The 24,138-nt window shown below is 42.9% G+C and overlaps 1 protein-coding gene across 4 annotated transcripts in view; it reads left to right on the plus strand.

Annotated features, from left to right (window-relative positions):
* LOC146860482 (protein shisa-like-1a) overlaps window positions 1-24,138 on the plus strand; it is a 221,868-nt gene that overhangs the window by 164,274 nt on the left and 33,456 nt on the right. The gene's annotated exons all lie outside the window — the stretch shown is intronic.

Genomic DNA, 24,138 nt, shown 5'->3' on the forward strand with positions numbered 1-24,138 from the left:
AGGCACGGAAAAAAGGGCGGAACTGACGTCATCACGCCGACGAGGTCTTCTTATGGAACCGGTGACGTCAGCGGAGTCGCGAGCGGAGTCGTGCCTGTGACGTCGTCTTCGACCTCATCGGCGTGGACTGCTACAAAAGTTTCCGAATGTTGCTAGCGCAGGGGATATTCACAAGGTGAGGAATCCACAGGCAGATACTGTATCCACCAGAAAAAGCGTTACCGAAGGTAAGTAACTTGTTCTTTTAGTACTGTAAGAAACATGCATGCAGCCCTCCTGAGACATGCTGCACTGCTCTTAAAATGAGAAGCACTGGTCATGTCGGATAAAAGGCATGGCGGCCTTGCTTCATAATCGAAGGCTGGTGAAGTGGGTGTCCGAAATACATTGCTTCGTATGAATAAGTGGGGACTTCAAAAATTATGAGGAGGAAGATTCACGCATGCGAAACAACAATTTTCCCTAATTATTTTTTTGTGCTTTTGTTTTATGCATTGATCTAATTCACAATTTGTTTTAGACAAATCTTTGGAGAGAAAATGTTAAAAAGTGAGTTTGCACTCCCATTACATAAATTGTGGATTACTTAGAAGTTATGTGCCTTCATTTTTTTTTTTAAACAGATTTTTATAGACATTTTATATTTCGGTACTACAGTACACATGAATCAAGTAAATCTTCAGTTACAATTATCTTTTGCACTAGCGTTTCACACAAATCGATCCAACTCGGGATTCACAGGATAACTAACCCATTTTCTGTTTCTACAGTACATTCTACAGTATTACAATCTAGCGGTATTAACTTGTCATTGATTCACAATTATCCACACTGCTAGACAAATCCCACTCTATCCGGCCTCTTCTGAGTGGGCAGCCGCCAACATCAGTCCGGGTTTCAACAATGTCGAGGATGTAGTCTTACGGCTAGAGCGGTCGACCTTGAAGCTGGGGAACCAGGTTTGAGTCATGGCAACAGCGCTCAACATCCTCTGATTCTGGGCAAATCACTTAATCTCCCTGTGCCTAACAAAAATTAATTTGTCCTCATGTAACGAAACTGGTGCTATGTAAAGCGCTCTGATACCCGATGTCTCAGGTCTAGTTCGTGCTATATAAAACTCTTTAAAAAAAAAATATATATATATATATGTATATATATATATATATATGTATATATATATGAAGACCATCACTTTCGTATTCACGAAAATAAACTCGGACTCCGATGCTGCAAGCAAATATTTAATTTCAAAGTGCAAGAACGACGCGTTTCACCAATACGGCTTGTTCACGCTCGAAAATGTTAAACAACCGCCATGTTTAAATACACAAAATCATTGAATGACGGGTTTACACATGGTGTCAGAAAGAATGTGAATTGGGCGGCCATCTTGTAACGGTGTATAATACATTGTAGATCCATTACTGTTGACACAAGTATTTCCAAAATACAGATATGCGCAAATTAACATCAATAAAACCTCATTGTGTCTAATACAAACATAATATAGGTCAAATAAATGTAAATGTATAAAAATCGCGCAATAAATGTTCGTTACATAATAGATATTGTAAATCTACAATGGGATTAATGTGTCTCATAGCACCATATAATACCGGTTAGGGCATGCCTTTATGATGTGTGACCCCAAAACACATCGATAATAACACTTAGCGTGAATGAACAATATCATGCCCGGTCCATGCGCCCAAGTGGGCGGAACCCAAACGGAGTCAGCCAATCACGGCAGAAGGAGGGTAACTAAATGTACCCGATTGGGTCGTACACCAAGCAGACACTGCTACTCAAATAGTAAATGGCAATACTAAGACTGAATTCCGTGAATATACATTGCAATATTAATTAGCATCCAATCGCCCAAGTGGGCGTTACTGAGAGACATCTTGTACTACAAGAAGTTCAAGCCACCAATACAGTCTTTGTCCCAGTAAATATATGATGCTATGTATTTCTCACTGTCTCAATACAATGTAATAAACATTATTATACCCCAAATGAGGTATAGGCTAAAAAGTGGTCCCCCAAGAATACAAAGTCAAAAAATCCCAATTGCACCTAAAAATTATAACATAGTGTATATCCAAATTGCAATGAGTCTGACCACCTTCCTCACAGTTCCTGACACACCGTCTGAAAAAGATAGATATGAATATAAAATTTAAAATGAGTCTACAACAGCTTAAGATAAACTTTCATTGATGCTTATTCATGCAGATGAACAGATAATTCTTCGCTCATATTTAATCCCTTAGGAGCAAGACTTTCGAAATCCACAATATAACGGGATTCCAATTTCCTCAACAATAGTTCTCGATTGCCACCTCTCATGCCTAGATCCACAGAATCAATCACAACCATGCGTAACCTGGTCTCATCTTGGAAATGTTGATCAAAGAAATGTCTGGCAATAGGGTATGCTCTGTTGTTATTGCGTATTGCCCGTAAGTGCTCTAACACACGTTTCTTGGCTGCATGTTTGGTACTGCCGATGTACCATTTTGCACATGGGCAGATCAACACACACACACAATGGTTGGAATTACATGTGAGTTTCTTTCTTATTACAAATTCTCTTTTAGAGTTTGGTATCTGTAACTTGGCACAATCGGTGCTATTTTTGCACGCTTTACATTTCTGACAGCATTTAAAACCCCCTTCTCTGTTCTTGGGGTCCATTTCATTGCTAGTGATATAACTGCAACTCAATTCATCCGCCAGGCAACGACTTTTTCTGAAAGTGATCTGTGGATTGCTACTCAGATCTTGTTTAAGATGTTCATCTGTAAGTAGCACATGCTAGTGTTTTTTAAAAACTCTGCGTATTTCAGCCGCTTGCCCTGAGAAAGTGGTGATAAATCTAATTTTATCTTCTTTGGTTTCTTTCTGTTTAGGATAAATAAGTTCATCACGTGTTTTTGTTTCAACCCTGGAGATTGCATCTTTCACAGTTTTGGCACTGTAGCCCCTTTCCCTGAATCTCTGGCACATAATGTCCCTCTCTCTCTCATATGCCACTTTTGTACTACAATTTCTTTTAGCACGGAGCAACTCCCCATAGGGAATGCTCCGTATCAGATTGCCTGGATGGCTGCTCTTGGCATTTAAAATGCTATTACCCGCCGTTTCTTTGCGGAATAATTTTGAAGTCAATTGATTATTAATGACTTCCAGGCGGACATCCAGAAATTCCATAGAGTTTTTGCTAATGTTTTCACTGAAATGTAGATTACAAGTATTTTCATTTAATTTGTTAATAAAGATTCGAGCAGAATCTTCATCACCACACCAAATGAAAAAAATGTCGTCGATGTAACGCAGCCACAGGGCAACGTTGTTAAATTCCAGCATACTGGCGACCACCTGCTCCTCCCACCAGCCCATGAACAAATTCGCATAGCTGGGGGCGAAGCAGGTACCCATCGCTGTGCCCTGTGACTGCTTGTAGATGACATCATTGAAAATGAAAAAGTTATTTTTGAGACAGATCTCTATCATTTCCAATAACATCTGAGAGTGGTGAAGTAAAGAGATGGATCTGGTTTTAAAGAAGTGTTGGATAGCCAATAAACCTTGTTCGTGTTGGATGCTCATGTATAAACTGCTGACATCCAAAGAGACCAGAGTGTACTCTGCCTCCCAATGTATGCCCTCAATGATGGTTAAAAAATGCGTAGTATCCCTAAGATATGAGGGTAGGGCAACCACATAAGGCCTCAAAAAATAGTCAATAAATTTAGAGGTATTCTCATATAGAAACCCAATGGAAGACACTATGGGTCTACCCGGAGGGTTTAGCAAATCCTTATGTGTCTTTGGTAATAGATACAAAATAGGTATTCTGGGATGTGCACAGTACAGGTAACTGAATTCTTCCTGTTCTAACAGACCCCTGTCTTTCCATCCCACCAAAATTTCTCTATATGTGATTTTAGAGTTCAATACCTCAGCCATGTCTGTTTTGCAATAACAGTTAACATCCTCCAACTGTCTCAATCCTTCAGATAGATATTTTTGTTTATCCAAGACAACCACGTTGCCACCCTTATCAGACTGGCGGATCACAATATTGTGATCCGCTTTCAGCTCGTCGATGGATGTGATTTGTCTAGCTGACAGATTTTTTTGTCTCCCTGCTATTTTGGTATATCTCATTCTCTGTATGTCATACAACACACCTGGATGCTACAATATCTATTATGTAACGAACATTTATTGCGCGATTTTTATACACTTACATTTATTTGACCTATATTATGTTTGTATTAGACACAATGAGGTTTTATTGATGTTAATTTGCGCATATCTGTATTTTGGAAATACTTGTGTCAACAGTAATGGATCTACAATGTATTATACACCGTTACAAGATGGCCGCCCAATTCACATTCTTTCTGACACCATGTGTAAACCCGTCATTCAATGATTTTGTGTATTTAAACATGGCGGTTGTTTAACATTTTCGAGCGTGAACAAACCGTATTGGTGAAACGCGTCGTTCTTGCACTTTGAAATTAAATATTTGCTTGCAGCATCGGAGTCCGAGTTTATTTTCGTGAATACGAAAGTGATGGTCTTCAAATATTTGGAATCCCGGTTTCCTGACTCGGACCGCCCGTGACAGAAGGGTCCCTTTACCGGTACTTGTGGCTCCTTATGACTTTAATGGGAACGATCTGACCCCTTCAATGGCCTGATATTATCGGGTCCACAGTCTGATTTCGGTGGCTGAGAATTTTCGAGCACACGTAACGGTGTAAGCAGCCAGTTTTTAGACTCACAAGTGTTTGGATTAGAGATCTTCGGTTACGATGGTGTTCGTGCACGGCTGAGTACGGACTTTCCGTGACAGAGGATTGTGTTCAACACTGAAGTGATATCAATTTTTGAAGGGCAAGGGAGCGTGTTGAGGCTACAGACTACGTTGCCGGTATAACACGCAGGTGCTGCATGCTGATAACTACAAAAACATCATGGCAAGTGCTTTGGAAGCTCGAAGGAAACAAACAGCGGATAGGCTTTTCTTTACACAGACTGGCTCTGTAAACAGTGGAGGGAGTTCGTCCACCAACATCCTTGAAGAAATTACTTTACAAACACTACTAAGTAATTTAGAAAAATTACACAGGAAAGAACTGGCAAAGTGGTGGGAAGCGGAGTCCTTACAAAGATATATTGAGGTAAAAAGAGTCCCCAGAGGACTGAGGATTTTCACCGTTCCAACCTATGAGGATCCTAACACTGATATGTTAGAGGAATGGACCAACAACTCAGCGGAATGTTCAATGACCATGATGCGCATATTAGTGAAATATGCTTTAAAGGATCGTGCCAAATTGCTATCTGAAATTGAGAAATTACTCACCGAAATCAGTAAAATCATGACCAAAGAAGCGCTAGACGAACACATGGAAAACCTACACAAAAAGATGGACAAACTGGAAGAAGAAATAACAGCCAAAAAACAACGCAAATTTCTTCGAGATTACAAGGATTATCAGGCTGGTAGAACATTAACATTCCAGAGGAAATATGACCATCTTTTTGAAAAGAAGACAGGCACGATGATAGTTCCCCCCAGGCCTGCAGATTCAACGGAGGAACTGGCGGAAAGTGATGTTTCTGATGGCAATGTCTCGGATGTGTCCACTTCGGGTATGAATCAAGAAGCCAACAATGACACACAGAGAAAAGGTAGTAATTTTTTATTACAGTTCCAGTTGTTAAATCAAAACAGGACGGAACACCAACAAGACAGCGGGTCGCAGAGGGGACGAGGACGAGGACGAGGAAACAGAGGAAGAACAAGAGGAACCAACTGGCAAAGAAGAGGAGGAAACAACGCAGAAAGAAGCCCAATGGGAATGGAAACAAGGGGCAAGAAACAGCAACAAATATGACAGTTGTTAACCTTTCGCAACGGTCTCTTTCCTGTGAGGAAATTGAGACTTTGTCACTTGGACTCACCTTTTGCCCTACTGCGAATATGAACTACACTCAGACTCGTATTGATCTATTCCTGTTTTCAAGAAAGCTCAAACTCAAGAAATGGTTTAATACGAAACCTAAACAACAACAAGAAACTGTAAGTGTTAACCAAAGAGAGAGTAATTTGAATGTTTTGGATGTTGAACTCATGCATGCATTATATGACATGACAGAGAACGTTGAGGGTGGCCAGTCCTTACCTGAATGGGACGCATGGGGTGAAAATTTGGATAACAATCCGGGGAGTGTATTCAAACCTAAATCTGTATTTCTCCCCAATGTACAATGTGAAGCAATTGACATCTTTGAAAAGGGTGTGTTGTATGACATACAGAGAATGAGATATACCAAAATAGCAGGGAGACAAAAAAATCTGTCAGCTAGACAAATCACATCCATCGACGAGCTGAAAGCGGATCACAATATTGTGATCCGCCAGTCTGATAAGGGTGGCAACGTGGTTGTCTTGGATAAACAAAAATATCTATCTGAAGGATTGAGACAGTTGGAGGATGTTAACTGTTATTGCAAAACAGACATGGCTGAGGTATTGAACTCTAAAATCACATAAGGAGAAATTTTGGTGGGATGGAAAGACAGGGGTCTGTTAGAACAGGAAGAATTCAGTTACCTGTACTGTGCACATCCCAGAATACCTATTTTGTATCTATTACCAAAGAGTTACAACAAACAAATGATGGACGGAATGCTGACAATGCAGACATTCTCCCCCAGTCAAGAGATCTGGGTTAAATCCATCGTTCTTTTGCCCACTACGCCACCCCAGTTCAGACATGGCCATATGCAAATCAGTCTTGACCCTGTGCCTCATGGGAACAGTCCAGCCCGAACTGCCAAGCCATGTCTTCCCTGGACCAGAATCAAGCATCCTAGGACCGGTTTCTGGCTATCAGCCGTCATCAGCCAGGATAGCTTGACTCCAGTGACGTAGTGAGCACGGGACCCACGTCTGGGCATACCCATCCCACTTAGGGCGAAAAGCGTTACAACAAACAAATGATGGACGGAATGCTGACAATGCAGACATTCTCCCCCAGTCAAGAGATCTGGGTTAAATCCATCGTTCTTTTGCCCACTACGCCACCCCAGTTCAGACATGGCCATATGCAAATCAGTCTTGACCCTGTGCCTCATGGGAACAGTCCAGCCCGAACTGCCAAGCCATGTCTTCCCTGGACCAGAATCAAGCATCCTAGGACCGGTTTCTGGCTATCAGCCGTCATCAGCCAGGATAGCTTGACTCCAGTGACGTAGTGAGCACGGGACCCACGTCTCGGCATACCCATCCCACTTAGGGCGAAAAGCGTTACAACAAACAAATGATGGACGGAATGCTGACAATGCAGACATTCTCCCCCAGTCAAGAGATCTGGGTTAAATCCATCGTTCTTTTGCCCACTACGCCACCCCAGTTCAGACATGGCCATATGCAAATCAGTCTTGACCCTGTGCCTCATGGGAACAGTCCAGCCCGAACTGCCAAGCCATGTCTTCCCTGGACCAGAATCAAGCATCCTAGGACCGGTTTCTGGCTATCAGCCGTCATCAGCCAGGATAGCTTGACTCCAGTGACGTAGTGAGCACGGGACCCACGTCTGGGCATACCCATCCCACTTAGGGCGAAAAGCGTTACAACAAACAAATGATGGACGGAATGCTGACAATGCAGACATTCTCCCCCAGTCAAGAGATCTGGGTTAAATCCATCGTTCTTTTGCCCACTACGCCACCCCAGTTCAGACATGGCCATATGCAAATCAGTCTTGACCCTGTGCCTCATGGGAACAGTCCAGCCCGAACTGCCAAGCCATGTCTTCCCTGGACCAGAATCAAGCATCCTAGGACCGGTTTCTGGCTATCAGCCGTCATCAGCCAGGATAGCTTGACTCCAGTGACGTAGTGAGCACGGGACCCACGTCTGGGCATACCCATCCCACTTAGGGCGAAAAGCGTTACAACAAACAAATGATGGACGGAATGCTGACAATGCAGACATTCTCCCCCAGTCAAGAGATCTGGGTTAAATCCATCGTTCTTTTGCCCACTACGCCACCCCAGTTCAGACATGGCCATATGCAAATCAGTCTTGACCCTGTGCCTCATGGGAACAGTCCAGCCCGAACTGCCAAGCCATGTCTTCCCTGGACCAGAATCAAGCATCCTAGGACCGGTTTCTGGCTATCAGCCGTCATCAGCCAGGATAGCTTGACTCCAGTGACGTAGTGAGCACGGGACCCACGTCTGGGCATACCCATCCCACTTAGGGCGAAAAGCGTTACAACAAACAAATGATGGACGGAATGCTGACAATGCAGACATTCTCCCCCAGTCAAGAGATCTGGGTTAAATCCATCGTTCTTTTGCCCACTACGCCACCCCAGTTCAGACATAGCCATATGCAAATCAGTCTTGACCCTGTGCCTCATGGGAACAGTCCAGCCCGAACTGCCAAGCCATGTCTTCCCTGGACCAGAATCAAGCATCCTAGGACCGGTTTCTGGCTATCAGCCGTCATCAGCCAGGATAGCTTGACTCCAGTGACGTAGTGAGCACGGGACCCACGTCTGGGCATACCCATCCCACTTAGGGCGAAAAGCGTTACAACAAACAAATGATGGACGGAATGCTGACAATGCAGACATTCTCCCCCAGTCAAGAGATCTGGGTTAAATCCATCGTTCTTTTGCCCACTACGCCACCCCAGTTCAGACATGGCCATATGCAAATCAGTCTTGACCCTGTGCCTCATGGGAACAGTCCAGCCCGAACTGCCAAGCCATGTCTTCCCTGGACCAGAATCAAGCATCCTAGGACCGGTTTCTGGCTATCAGCCGTCATCAGCCAGGATAGCTTGACTCCAGTGACGTAGTGAGCACGGGACCCACGTCTGGGCATACCCATCCCACTTAGGGCGAAAAGCGTTACAACAAACAAATGATGGACGGAATGCTGACATGCTGTAGTGGGCAAAAGAACGATGGATTTAACCCAGATCTCTTGACTGGGGGAGAATGTCTGCATTGTCAGCATTCCGTCCATCATTTGTTTGTTGTAACGCTTTTCGCCCTAACTGGGATGGGTATTCCCAGACGTGGGACCCGTGCTCACTACGCCACTGGAGTCAAGCTATCCTTGCTGATGACGGCTGATAGCCAGAAACCGGTCCTAGGATGCTTGATTCCGGTCCAGGGAAGACATGGCTTGGCAGTTCGGGCTGAACTGTTCCCATGAGGCACAGGGTCAAGACTGATTTGCATATGGCCATGTCTAAACTGGGGTGGTGTAGTGGGCAAAAGAACGATGGATTTAACCCAGATCTCTTGACTGGGGGAGAATGTCTGCATTGTCAGCATTCCGTCCATCATTTGTTTGTTGTAACGCTTTTCGCCCTAACTGGGATGGGTATTCCCAGACGTGGGACCCGTGCTCACTACGCCACTGGAGTCAAGCTATCCTTGCTGATGACGGCTGATAGCCAGAAACCGGTCCTAGGATGCTTGATTCCGGTCCAGGGAAGACATGGCTTGGCAGTTCGGGCTGGACTGTTCCCATGAGGCACAGGGTCAAGACTGATTTGCATATGGCCATGTCTAAACTGGGGTGGTGTAGTGGGCAAAAGAACGATGGATTTAACCCAGATCTCTTGACTGGGGGAGAATGTCTGCATTGTCAGCATTCCGTCCATCATTTGTTTGTTGTAACGCTTTTCGCCCTAACTGGGATGGGTATTCCCAGACGTGGGACCCGTGCTCACTACGCCACTGGAGTCAAGCTATCCTTGCTGATGACGGCTGATAGCCAGAAACCGGTCCTAGGATGCTTGATTCCGGTCCAGGGAAGACATGGCTTGGCAGTTCGGGCTGGACTGTTCCCATGAGGCACAGGGTCAAGACTGATTTGCATATGGCCATGTCTAAACTGGGGTGGTGTAGTGGGCAAAAGAACGATGGATTTAACCCAGATCTCTTGACTGGGGGAGAATGTCTGCATTGTCAGCATTCCGTCCATCATTTGTTTGTTGTAACGCTTTTCGCCCTAACTGGGATGGGTATTCCCAGACGTGGGACCCGTGCTCACTACGCCACTGGAGTCAAGCTATCCTTGCTGATGACGGCTGATAGCCAGAAACCGGTCCTAGGATGCTTGATTCCGGTCCAGGGAAGACATGGCTGGGCAGTTCGGGCTGGACTGTTCCCATGAGGCACAGGGTCAAGACTGATTTGCATATGGCCATGTCTAAACTGGGGTGGTGTAGTGGGCAAAAGAACGATGGATTTAACCCAGATCTCTTGACTGGGGGAGAATGTCTGCATTGTCAGCATTCCGTCCATCATTTGTTTGTTGTAACGCTTTTCGCCCTAACTGGGATGGGTATTCCCAGACGTGGGACCCGTGCTCACTACGCCACTGGAGTCAAGCTATCCTTGCTGATGACGGCTGATAGCCAGAAACCGGTCCTAGGATGCTTGATTCCGGTCCAGGGAAGACATGGCTTGGCAGTTCGGGCTGGACTGTTCCCATGAGGCACAGGGTCAAGACTGATTTGCATATGGCCATGTCTAAACTGGGGTGGTGTAGTGGGCAAAAGAACGATGGATTTAACCCAGATCTCTTGACTGGGGGAGAATGTCTGCATTGTCAGCATTCCGTCCATCATTTGTTTGTTGTAACGCTTTTCGCCCTAACTGGGATGGGTATTCCCAGACGTGGGACCCGTGCTCACTACGCCACTGGAGTCAAGCTATCCTTGCTGATGACGGCTGATAGCCAGAAACCGGTCCTAGGATGCTTGATTCCGGTCCAGGGAAGACATGGCTTGGCAGTTCGGGCTGGACTGTTCCCATGAGGCACAGGGTCAAGACTGATTTGCATATGGCCATGTCTAAACTGGGGTGGTGTAGTGGGCAAAAGAACGATGGATTTAACCCAGATCTCTTGACTGGGGGAGAATGTCTGCATTGTCAGCATTCCGTCCATCATTTGTTTGTTGTAACGCTTTTCGCCCTAACTGGGATGGGTATTCCCAGACGTGGGACCCGTGCTCACTACGCCACTGGAGTCAAGCTATCCTTGCTGATGACGGCTGATAGCCAGAAACCGGTCCTAGGATGCTTGATTCCGGTCCAGGGAAGACATGGCTTGGCAGTTCGGGCTGGACTGTTCCCATGAGGCACAGGGTCAAGACTGATTTGCATATGGCCATGTCTAAACTGGGGTGGTGTAGTGGGCAAAAGAACGATGGATTTAACCCAGATCTCTTGACTGGGGGAGAATGTCTGCATTGTCAGCATTCCGTCCATCATTTGTTTGTTGTAACGCTTTTCGCCCTAACTGGGATGGGTATTCCCAGACGTGGGACCCGTGCTCACTACGCCACTGGAGTCAAGCTATCCTTGCTGATGACGGCTGATAGCCAGAAACCGGTCCTAGGATGCTTGATTCCGGTCCAGGGAAGACATGGCTTGGCAGTTCGGGCTGGACTGTTCCCATGAGGCACAGGGTCAAGACTGATTTGCATATGGCCATGTCTAAACTGGGGTGGTGTAGTGGGCAAAAGAACGATGGATTTAACCCAGATCTCTTGACTGGGGGAGAATGTCTGCATTGTCAGCATTCCGTCCATCATTTGTTTGTTGTAACGCTTTTCGCCCTAACTGGGATGGGTATTCCCAGACGTGGGACCCGTGCTCACTACGCCACTGGAGTCAAGCTATCCTTGCTGATGACGGCTGATAGCCAGAAACCGGTCCTAGGATGCTTGATTCCGGTCCAGGGAAGACATGGCTTGGCAGTTCGGGCTGGACTGTTCCCATGAGGCACAGGGTCAAGACTGATTTGCATATGGCCATGTCTAAACTGGGGTGGTGTAGTGGGCAAAAGAACGATGGATTTAACCCAGATCTCTTGACTGGGGGAGAATGTCTGCATTGTCAGCATTCCGTCCATCATTTGTTTGTTGTAACTCTATTACCAAAGATACATAAGGATTTGCTAAACCCTCCGGGTAGACCCATAGTGTCTTCCATTGGGTCTCTATATGAGAATACCTCTAAATTTATTGACTATTTTTTGAGGCCTTATGTGGTTGCCCTACCCTCATATCTTAGGGATACTACGCATTTTTTAACCATCATTGAGGGCATACATTGGGAGGCAGAGTACACTCTGGTCTCTTTGGATGTCAGCAGTTTATACACGAGCATCCAACACGAACAAGGTTTATTGGCTATCCAACACTTCTTTAAAACCAGATCCATCTCTTTACTTCACCACTCTCAGATGTTATTGGAAATGATAGAGATCTGTCTCAAAAATAACTTTTTAATTTTCAATGATGTCATCTACAAGCAGTCACAGGGCACAGCGATGGGTACCTGCTTCGCCCCCAGCTATGCGAATTTGTTCATGGGCTGGTGGGAGGAGCAGGTGGTCGCCAGTATGCTGGAATTTAACAACGTTGCCCTGTGGCTGCGTTACATCGACGACATTTTTTTCATTTGGTGTGGTGATGAAGATTCTGCTCGAATCTTTATTAACAAATTAAATGAAAATACTTGTAATCTACATTTCAGTGAAAACATTAGCAAAAACTCTATGGAATTTCTGGATGTCCGCCTGGAAGTCATTAATAATCAATTGACTTCAAAATTATTCCGCAAAGAAACGGCGGGTAATAGCATTTTAAATGCCAAGAGCAGCCATCCAGGCAATCTGATACGGAGCATTCCCTATGGGGAGTTGCTCCGTGCTAAAAGAAATTGTAGTACAAAAGTGGCATATGAGAGAGAGAGGGACATTATGTGCCAGAGATTCAGGGAAAGGGGCTACAGTGCCAAAACTGTGAAAGATGCAATCTCCAGGGTTGAAACAAAAACACGTGATGAACTTATTTATCCTAAACAGAAAGAAACCAAAGAAGATAAAATTAGATTTATCACCACTTTCTCAGGGCAAGCGGCTGAAATACGCAGAGTTTTTAAAAAACACTGGCATGTGCTACTTACAGATGAACATCTTAAACAAGATCTGAGTAGCAATCCACAGATCACTTTCAGAAAAAGTCGTTGCCTGGCGGATGAATTGAGTTGCAGTTATATCACTAGCAATGAAATGGACCCCAAGAACAGAGAAGGGGGTTTTAAATGCTGTCAGAAATGTAAAGCGTGCAAAAATAGCACCGATTGTGCCAAGTTACAGATACCAAACTCTAAAAGAGAATTTGTAATAAGAAAGAAACTCACATGTAATTCCAACCATTGTGTGTATGTGTTGATCTGCCCATGTGCAAAATGGTACATCGGCAGTACCAAACATGCAGCCAAGAAACGTGTGTTAGAGCACTTACGGGCAATACGCAATAACAACAGAGCATACACTATTGCCAGACATTTCTTTGATCAACATTTCCAAGATGAGACCAGGTTACGCATGGTTGTGATTGATTCTGTGGATCTAGGCATGAGAGGTGGCAATCGAGAACTATTGTTGAGGAAATTGGAATCCCGTTATATTGTGGATTTCGAAAGTCTTGCTCCTAAGGGATTAAATATGAGCGAAGAATTATCTGTTCATCTGCATGAATAAGCATCAATGAAAGTTTATCTTAAGCTGTTGTAGACTCATTTTAAATTTTATATTCATATCTATCTTTTTCAGACGGTGTGTCAGGAACTGTGAGGAAGGTGGTCAGACTCATTGCAATTTGGATATACACTATGTTATAATTTTTAGGTGCAATTGGGATTTTTTGACTTTGTATTCTTGGGGGACCACTTTTTAGCCTATACCTCATTTGGGGTATAATAATGTTTATTACATTGTATTGAGACAGTGAGAAATACATAGCATCATATATTTACTGGGACAAAGACTGTATTGGTGGCTTGAACTTCTTGTAGTACAAGATGTCTCTCAGTAACGCCCACTTGGGCGATTGGATGCTAATTAATATTGCAATGTATATTCACGGAATTCAGTCTTAGTATTGCCATTTACTATTTGAGTAGCAGTGTCTGCTTGGTGTACGACCCAATCGGGTACATTTAGTTACCCTCCTTCTGCCGTGATTGGCTGACTCCGTTTGTGTTCCGCCCACTTGGGCGCATGGACCGGGCATGATATTGTTCATTCACGCTAAGTGTTATTATCGATGTGTTTTGGGGTCGCACATCATAAAGGCATGCCCTAACCGGTATTATATGGTGCTATGAGACACATTAATCCCATTGTAGATTTACAATATCTATTATGTAACGAACATTTATTGCGCGATTTTTATACATTTACATTTATTTGACCTATATTATGTTTGTATTAGACACAATGAGGTTTTATTGATGTTAATTTGCGCATATCTGTATTTTGGAAATACTTGTGTCAACAGTAATGGATCTACAATGTATTATACACCGTTACAAGATGGCCGCCCAATTCACATTCTTTCTGACACCATGTGTAAACCCGTCATTCAATGATTTTGTGTATTTAAACATGGCGGTTGTTTAACATTTTCGAGCGTGAACAAGCCGTATTGGTGAAACGCGTCGTTCTTGCACTTTGAAATTAAATATTTGCTTGCAGCATCGGAGTCCGAGTTTATTTTCGTGAATACGAAAGTGATGGTCTTCAAATATTTGGAATCCCGGTTTCCTGACTCGGACCGCCCGTGACAGAAGGGTCCCTTTACCGGTACTTGTGGCTCCATATATATATATATATGTATATGTTTAAGAGATTAACATTAACACCAAATTATTAACTAAAACCTGTGCAGAAGGTTGGTGTATGTGAGGCTTACTTGGGGGGTACAGCTAAAGGGTGCTCATTGATGGACAAGGAGGGCCCCTCCTGGTATATCCAGTCCCCTCACATCCCACATGTTTATTCATCCACTATGGGCAGTCAGGATGTCCAGTGGCAGGTTCTGCCCCATAGTCTCATTGTAGAGATTGGGCTGCTATGGTAAGGTATTTCCTATCATTCATGCTCATTCCCACTCCCCTTCCCCTGACTACTTGTTTGTGTCGGGTTCTCCCAGGCTAACAAAGCCTCTCTCCCTTGATCCGCCATATGGCGCTTCCATATTCTCATTGACTCCTCTCAGCTCAGTGCTCTACCTTCAGCCCCAGCCCAGTTAATTACGTCATGATTTCAGCTTGCAACCTGTGGCCCAGCAGCTGATTTCAATTCTAGTGCTATCCTTTGTTTGGCAAGTCCCATAGCTAAGTTTATTAATTTATTCCCAACAGTTTATTTGCCTTCATAATTGTAACTTTGCATACTGATCATCCAATTATGTTATGTTATGTAAATTTGTAGAGTACGGGTAATCACCCTCTATCATATCCAGGTGCTGAGGAGGGCGGGCCAGAGGGGGGAGGAGGAGATCCTGCCTGTTTTGTCATGAAGTGCCATGTCTTGAGGTTCCTTTGGAAGTCCATGAGGGAGGGGGGAGATTCTGAGGTGTTTCGGGAGGTCGTCCCAAGGTATGAGAAGGTATGAGAAGGAGCGTCCTCCGCTTCTGGTCTTCTTTATGCAAGGGAGGTGTGCTCTTGCCTAGTTTGCAGATTAAAGGTGTCTGGTGGGTTGGTAGATGTCGAGGCGGTGTTTGAGGTAAGCTGAACTGGTGTTGTGGAGAGCTTCGTAGGTTTGGATGAGTAGCTTGAACTTACATCTTTTATGGACTGTGAGCCAGTGGACATTGTTGAGGTGTGGAGAGATGTGGTTATTTTGCGGGCTGTTCTGGATGAGTCTGATGGCTGCGTTCTGGGTACTTTGGAGTTGATTTAGGGACATGAGCTGGAATTCAGATATGGAAGGCATTTCCATAATCAAGTCTACATGTGATAAGAGCCTAAGTGACCTTTCGTCTGTTGTTCAGTGGGATCCACATGAAAATCTTGCATAGCTCCAGAGCTGGAGATAACGATTTACCTTTGGGATTTTACATAGCTTCGAGATAGACCTCCAAACCTCCCAAACCCCTTCCAAGATCTTCAATCGAGGCCTCTTATAATACCTACGGTTCACCTCACGCCACAGCAACCCAACAGACTGTTCCCCGATTAACAACTCAAAGATAGAAGGTAGATCCAAGGCTAACAAATTAACACCATCAGAGTTGACCTCCTGTTGGAACAGGATGGACATTTGTGTCAAAAGGCATGACCAATGATAAAATCTTAGATTTGGTAGGGCCAGACCACCCCTTTCCCTAGGGAGGGACATATAATTTGTTGATCGCCTAATCCTGCCATACTGCCAAACAAATTTGATAAAGATAGACTCCAACCTTTTGATAATTTTTTCATCCAAAAATAAGGGTATGGCCCTAAACAAATAGAGAACTCTAGGGAAGATAGACATTTTTAAAACATTTACCCGCCCAATCAAAGAAAGATGTAACACATCTATCCTCTTTAGCTCTTTTTCAATGGATTTTATGATTGGGGGATAGTTCTCAGCAATTATTTCCCCAACTGAGGCGTTGATCTTAATCCCTAAATAGGTTGCTGAGTCCACATACCTCGAATCATTTTTAACTATATTCGGAGAACAAATTATTTGGGTTTTGGTCTCATTAAGAAGATAACCCGACCTCTTACCAAATTCCTCTGCTATTTCAACCAAGGCCGTGAGCGCCTGCTGAGGGTTATCTGTAATTATTGCCAGGTCGTCGGCATAGGCCAGACTTTTACTAGTATGGCCATTACATACCACCGGGCTAATCCTGGAAGACCCCAAGATTTTCTGAATAAGAGGGTCTATATAAAGCGCGAAGAGGATTGGGGAACAGGGGCATCCTTGGCGGGTGCCCCTCTTAATATCTAATTTCTCAGAGCTCTCACCCATAACCACCACCCTAGCAACCGGATCTACATACATTGCTTTGAGAGCTCTGATAACCTTTTCACCGAATCCTCTCCCCACCAGAACACCCCAAAGGAAATCCCAGACAACCCTGTCGAAGGCTTTTTCTGCGTCGAGCAGAATCATGGCGATATCCCCTCCCCCTGCCCCCTGGGCGTCAAACAGCGCTATAGCTCTTCTAACATGGTCCGTTGTACCGCGGCCCGGGATAAAACCATGTTGCCAGGGGGAGACAAGACCGCCAATGATCCTGCCCAACCTCTTAGCCCATACCTTAGAGTATAACTTTGTGTCTGCATTTATAAGCGAGATCAGGCGATAAGAGCCGAGTTTCTCAGAAGGTTTCCCCTTCTTGTGAAAAACCACAATGTTAGTTTCTCGCCAGGAGGCTGGGACCACTCCCATATATATTATTCCGTTGAACAAATCCACTAATAATGGAATGACTACCGATTCAAGACTTTTATATACTTCCAAGGGGATCCCGTCCGGACCGGCGGCCTTACCAGAGGCTAGTTCATGGAGAGCTTCTAAAATCTCTCCCTCACTAATATCCCTATCCAGTTCATCCTTCTCCGAGGAGTTAAGACGGGGGCCGTTATCGACCAGATCGAGGCCTTCGAATTCTAGTTTACTCCCCTATGTCGGGTCCCATAGGAATTTACAGATTTGGAGAAATTTTGGTATTAGGTCTCTCGGCGACATCTGGGGAGACCACGTCCCGCTTGGTTTTGATACTATCCAACATCAGTATGGTATTCCGACCAATCAGTGGTTCCTGTATGGTCAAGTTGCCCGGGCATTAAAGGCAGCGAGGCCAAAACCCCTGTCAATGGAGTCTGTTTCTGTTATCGAACTGTTAATGGTTGGGCCTAAAAAGATTAAATTGGTATATAAGCAGCTTATCATGGAAATACCAGACGATATGGAAAAAACAGAAATATCTCTGGCTCGGAAATTAGTTGACCCTGATGCTGACTTGGACCTGGCCATTTCCTTGAATAAAATAGTTTTTAGATCCACCAACCTGAGGGCCCAGCATTATAAAACAATATTTAATCTATATCATTCTCCAGCCAAATTATATGCCTGGGGGGTCAGGGGGGGTGATAGATGCCCTAGATGCAATGCCGGGCAAGCTGATCTCCTGCATATGTTTTTTCATTGCAGCTCACTAGCCTCAGTACAGAGGGAAGTGTGTAAGTTTTGGGAGGGGCTGCTAGGTCATAAGATCGATCTATCTCCTACCCTGATGCTGCTGGGTTGTGATAATAAGCAAAAACTGTCTCAAACCGAAGAAGCGTTGGTTTTTATGTCGGTTGCGGTATTAAGGATTTTAATCTCCTCAGGCTGGAAAGATACTATGGCCCCCTCTTTTCAAATGTGGCTCTCTAGGCTGTTGAGTATTCATAATATTGAGACCGGTTTGTATGAACAGAAGGGTAAAAAAATGCGTGACTTTGGTCAAAAATTTTGGGCGCCGGTCTCAATTTGGAGGGAGATGACCAGTAATCAGTCGAGTTAGGTTTAAAAATTCTAAATTTGCTTTTATAAATCTCTTACTGTATTTCATGTACTGCATATTGCACTCGCCTGATATGTATTTATGCTGATGTGTTTCTTTTTTTTAAATTTTTTTTTTATGAGGTGCACAAACTGTAAATAAAATCATTTAAAAAAAAAAAAAAAATGAAAATCTTGCATAGCATTTTCAGGATGTGGAAGTATGATGAGGAGATGGCATTGATCTGTCTGCTCATGGAGAGGTTGGTGTCCAGGATGATCCTGAGGATTTTGGTATGGTCTGTAGGGGTCACAGTTTGCTTTAGTAGTGCTGGTTAAGTTGGTAAGGGACTGTATGTCGTTGGTGTAGGATATTATGTTGATGCCGTGGGTGTCATATAGGTGTTGAAAGTGTTGGGCTGAGTGATGATCTTTCAGGGATTACGCAGATTAATTTCTTGGGTTCTGAGGTGTGGGGGAGGAAGTCCAACTCATTGAGTTCTGTCCATGAGGAAGGAGGATATCCACTTGCGGGCCTGTCTATAGATGCCCAATTGCTGAAGCTTTCTGAAGAGTGGCTTGTGGTAGACAATAGCAAAAGCTGTGGAGAGGTCGAGGAGGATGAGTGCAGCCATTTCTACTCTGTCGCGGGTGCTTCTGATGTAATCGGTGGCCTCAATGAGGGCTGTCTCTGTGCTGTGGTTGGCGCGAAAGCCTGATTGAGAGCTGTCTAGGAGTTGACGGAGCTCTAGGTGGTCTGTGAGTTGGTTATTGATGGGTTTCTCAATAACATTAGCTGGAAAAGGCAGGAGTGAGATGGGTTTGTAGCTGCTGAGGGTGTTGGGGTCCGCTGTTGGTTTCTTCAAAAGGGCGTGGGTCTGTGGGGGCTCCTGAGTGGATGGTATTCATCAGGTCGGTGGTTTCTTCATTTAAGAGGGGCTTTCAGTTGCTTAGCTGCTGTCCAGTCAATGCATATAGTCAGCATCAACAATATTTTGGAATATATGAATGATAATTCATTGCAGTGCTCTTTGCAAAAACTGCAACTGTCCAAGGATGGCAGCCATGCTGCAATGTGTTGGTGCTGTCGATAAAAACACTATCAGGCTTGTTGAGAAGTGTTATTACTAATGGTAACTAGTCATAATATCGAATTAAAATTATCGAATCGACAAAATATCGAGTTTTTAATATCGAGTGGACGGGGTATCGACTTGCAAAAATATAGGGGTTAAGAATATCGACATGCAGGTAAGAAATATCGATTTTAATAATATCAAAGTTAGTAATATCGATTGTCAAAATATCGTTGTTAATAATATCGATTTTGTTTGTGTGTTTTGTATGTTAGTATTTGTGTTAAAAGTATGTATATAATTTGTAATGTGTGGTTGAATTATATGTTAATTAATTTTTGCGTAATTTAATTCTGTAGAGGATTGTGGGTTTATAGGGGAATAGGGTGGGAAGTAATTTAATTATAATATCTTTTTTAAGAATTATTTAGAATTAATTAATTACATGTTAATAACTTTTTGTGTAATTTAATTCTGTAGCGGGTTGTGGGTTTATAGGGGAATGGGTGGGAAGTAATTTAATTGAAATTTTAATAATTTTATTAATTAATAATTTAGTATTTAATAATTTATATTGTTGATTAAGTTAATTAATGTATTATTCATTAATTATAAATTGACCAATAACAATAATGCATTGCTAATTATGTTAATTTGTTATTAATTAATAATGAATTAGATATTAATTATTAATAATTAATTTGTAAATATGTTAATTGTGTACTTTTTTATGAGCGGCTTGAGGGTTGATAGGGGAGCAGGGTGGGAAGTAATTTAATTTTAATGTAATTTTTATTATTTTTTAGATAATATTTATTTAAATTTATTTTATAGTGTTAATTGTGTGAATTAATTTAGATTTGATGGTTAATAATGTTATTGTTAATGGTTATTAGTTAATTATTTGTTACTTAAATATGATAATTTATTAATATTTTACAATATTGTAGGTGACGTTTATAGGGGAAAATGGTGGGAGGTAAATTAATTTTGAAAAATTCCCATCCGCTATCCAACACTTTCCCTACTGTTGCATTCACTGGAGTGGGAATAGTAATTTTTACCCTCTCGCTATCCAACACTTTCCCTACTGTTGCACTCACTGGAGTGGGAATAGTAATTTTTACCCACCCGCTATCCAACACTTTCCCTACTGTTGCACTCACTGGAGTGGGAATAGTAATGTTTACCCTCCCGCTATCCAACACTTTCCCTACTATTGCTCTCACTGGAGTGGGAATAGTAATTTTTACCCTCCCACTATCCAACACTTTCCCTACTGTTGCATTCCCTGGAGTGGAAATAGTAATCTTAACCAACCCGCTATCCAACACTTTTCCTACTGTTGCACTCCCTTGAGTGGAAATAGTAATCTTAACCAACCCGCTATCCAACATTTTCCCTACTGTTCCCCTCGCTGGAGTAAAAATAGTAATTTTTATCCATTCGCTATCCAACACTTTCTCTACTGTACCACTGGCTGGAGTGGGAATAGTAATTTTATCCCCTACGCTATGCAACATTTTCAGTATTGTTATATTTAATGTAGTGTAAAATATATATATTTTTTTAATATTCATTTTAATGTTTTAACTTATAATATATAATTTATTTTTATATTTATATTATAGGTTTATTTATATATATATGTGATTATATTTTAAATTATGTTTTTAATATTTTATAATTAAAAATAATGATTATGTTTTAATATTATTAAGTTAATATATAAAAAATATGCATGTTAATTTTTTTTAACATTACATTTATTGTTTATGAATTGTAATCTCTTTAGATTAATTTTAAGTATGTTTTACATAATTATATTTATTATTTCATTAATTTTATATCACTTTTAAGACATTTAAAAAAGTTGATATTTTAGCAAACTATATTATTAACAACGATATTTAGGATTCAATATTTTTGTACTTAGCCTGTTTGTAGATAGAAAGTCACTATTCTGTCACTCAATATTTTTACCTCGATATTGTGGTAGCTCGATATTCTTCTCCTCGATATTCTGTCAGTGATCCGTTAAAAATATATGATGGATTCCTGAACCGCATTTCACCATCACACCCTTGGTGACCTGAAAACAGTTGTTCTGGTATGCTGAGTTACCAGAGTAAAACATTTCCAGCACTAGTGTAAGGTTTTCATACTTTCTGCAGTTACGTGGCAGAAAATGAAGTGGGCACCAATCTGTCTGCATGTGGTTACTTGTGAAAGGAATGTCTGACATGTAGTAAGCGCTATATAAATGCATGTACAATATAATACAATGCAATACATCTACCAAAAGGGGCATCACAACCTGGTGGTCACACACTTGGTCTACTGAGATTCTTGTTTCTCTGGCCAGTTGGCTTTGGATTGAGGGCAAGTTGTTGCCCGGACAGTTTCAGTTGTGACTAGAGATTGGATAAAGGCAACTCCACCTGGCTAGAACGCAGGCTTCACCAAAGTTCTACTGGTGACAATACAACAGCGCATGCATTGCATTACCTCTCTGCCTGCTCTGTTACCCCAACCCCTTCCGTACAGGAGCCAATTACAGCTCGCCCAGCTCGGTTCGACTGGCAATAGGAGTCGGAAATGCCTGTGTATCCGTGTCCTTATAACTGCCTTTTAAGCTTAGCCTGTTTACACTGATGCGTTTAGAAATTCAGAAAAACAAATGCCAAATATTTTCACAAAAATTCGATGGGGCAGAATCTTAGACGCTGTTAACATATTTTTTCTAACTTATATGGTTTTGAAAATTGTTTTAGTCCCAAAGGCAACTTTTTTACACTGGGAGCGCCAGAAATTACCTGACGAAGACCATCTAACACTTCTATAAATACTTCTTCATATTTAATTTTGTTGTTCTTTAAAATGTGACAGATGCAACAAATTTCTCAGAAAATGAAGTGGAGAAACCGCAAATTCAATGTAAATTTCTGCACAGTAGTGAACAGTGTTCCTGCCCACCGTGCATTAATGTGCATTGCTCGGAAATAATTCTCTCAAACATTATTCGAGTTAGAATAATAACAATTATTTAAAAATTCAGTTTTAAAAGTTTCTCCACTTATAATTGTTAACTGGAAAAAAAGATCCACGGGATGGAGCAGTTGAGAAAAGTCTCCCTAGGATCAACTATTGTGTTAGATCCTCATGTAATATAAACTGCTGGCTACTGCCATCTGCCTATGGCTTACTTAAATACGTCTGTGCCACAGAAGGTGAACTCCCCCTTAACCGAAGATTAGACTGCACTGCATGTTAGTCTTAATTCACCCAATGAAAGGTATCATAACCTGCACAATTTGGGGACACCTGGCAGCAGAGTGTTGGCCGTCATATACTTCGGACCCACATCCTTCTAGGATAATGCCACCCCGTGCTGAACTTGCCCTCCCAACTGAAGGGCCTTGGCTCTGCATGCGGACTTCATTCACACAGTTATGATCTGTGCAGCATCCATGTTGGGACCCTACAGGAAAGTTTGACATAATAGATGCATTTGTTTTGATAAAGTTGGAGTTTACACGAGGAAGGTGGCCTGCCTTGTAACAGCATGGGAGATCTCACACCATTGACCATTCACACGACATGTTGGGAAAAAAACTATGGAGTTCATAAGCCACAGTTAAGAACAGGGTTTGACCCGTGTGCTCACTGGCTCATCGCTGTGATCTCGGTCCTACAAATGGAAGAAAATGCGGGAAGTGCAGAGGACAGCTGAGTGCAAAATGAGATACAAATGTCACGAGAGAGCAATATGTTCTGTCCTGCGGTGTATCTAACATTTGTGCAGCATGTGCACTGTCAGCCGGGCTGCCTTTTACTACCAGGCTGCGGGTAGATGACCAATAATATTTGCTTGCATTTGGGAATTTAGCCCCTTTGCTACAGCCCTGGTTCTGTCCATCTTTCATTGTCACAAAGTGTCAGGGTAATTCCTCACCTAAACAGTCACCAGTTTTTCTGTGAACACGAAAAGTCTCTTATGCATCTAATTAAAGATTGCTTTAAGAAAGCACAGTAATACCCCCAGGCACTTTCAAACGGACAACTCTTCCGAGGACTGCAAGTGCTACACTGAGGTGAGTCGTCATGTGTGAATGAATGGCTGCAGAAGGACTGCGTCTGCAGCCCCTTAGCAGGATAACGGCATTTCGTCCCAGTAGGGCCTCACTCCTAACATTGCCATTTATTTCTCTGTCTGAGGAGGCGTCAATGGCTCAGTGAGATTGTGGCCCATGGTCACGTGACTCTCTGCATGTCTAATCCCCTTCCTCTATTTTGGTGCACCTATGATTAAAGCCAATTTCTCGAAATCCCTTGAAATTCAAAGCAATGTATTATAGAGTCTCCTTCTATTGAAGAAGTCATGCTTTGGAGCTTAAGTGCCAGAACTGTTTCAGGCACCATGGGCTGACGTGCAGAGTAGGTTAGCGAAGGAATGAATTGTACTGGAGCCAGAACCGGAGCTACTTCCTACCGCCAATCTCTCCAGAGAGCCCCTGGAGAGATTGCGCCGCCCTGAAAAGCTATTATCTGGAAGAAGCTCTTTGAACTGGAACAATAAAGTGTATGTGCTCATGTGGCAAGCTGTAATGGCTTTTAAACCCTGTTTATTGTCCCAGTTAATGGATGCACTCGATAATGG

This window comes from Triturus cristatus, chromosome 3_1, assembly GCF_964204655.1.
Source record: "Triturus cristatus chromosome 3_1, aTriCri1.1, whole genome shotgun sequence".
Classification (NCBI taxonomy): Eukaryota; Metazoa; Chordata; class Amphibia; order Caudata; family Salamandridae; genus Triturus; species Triturus cristatus.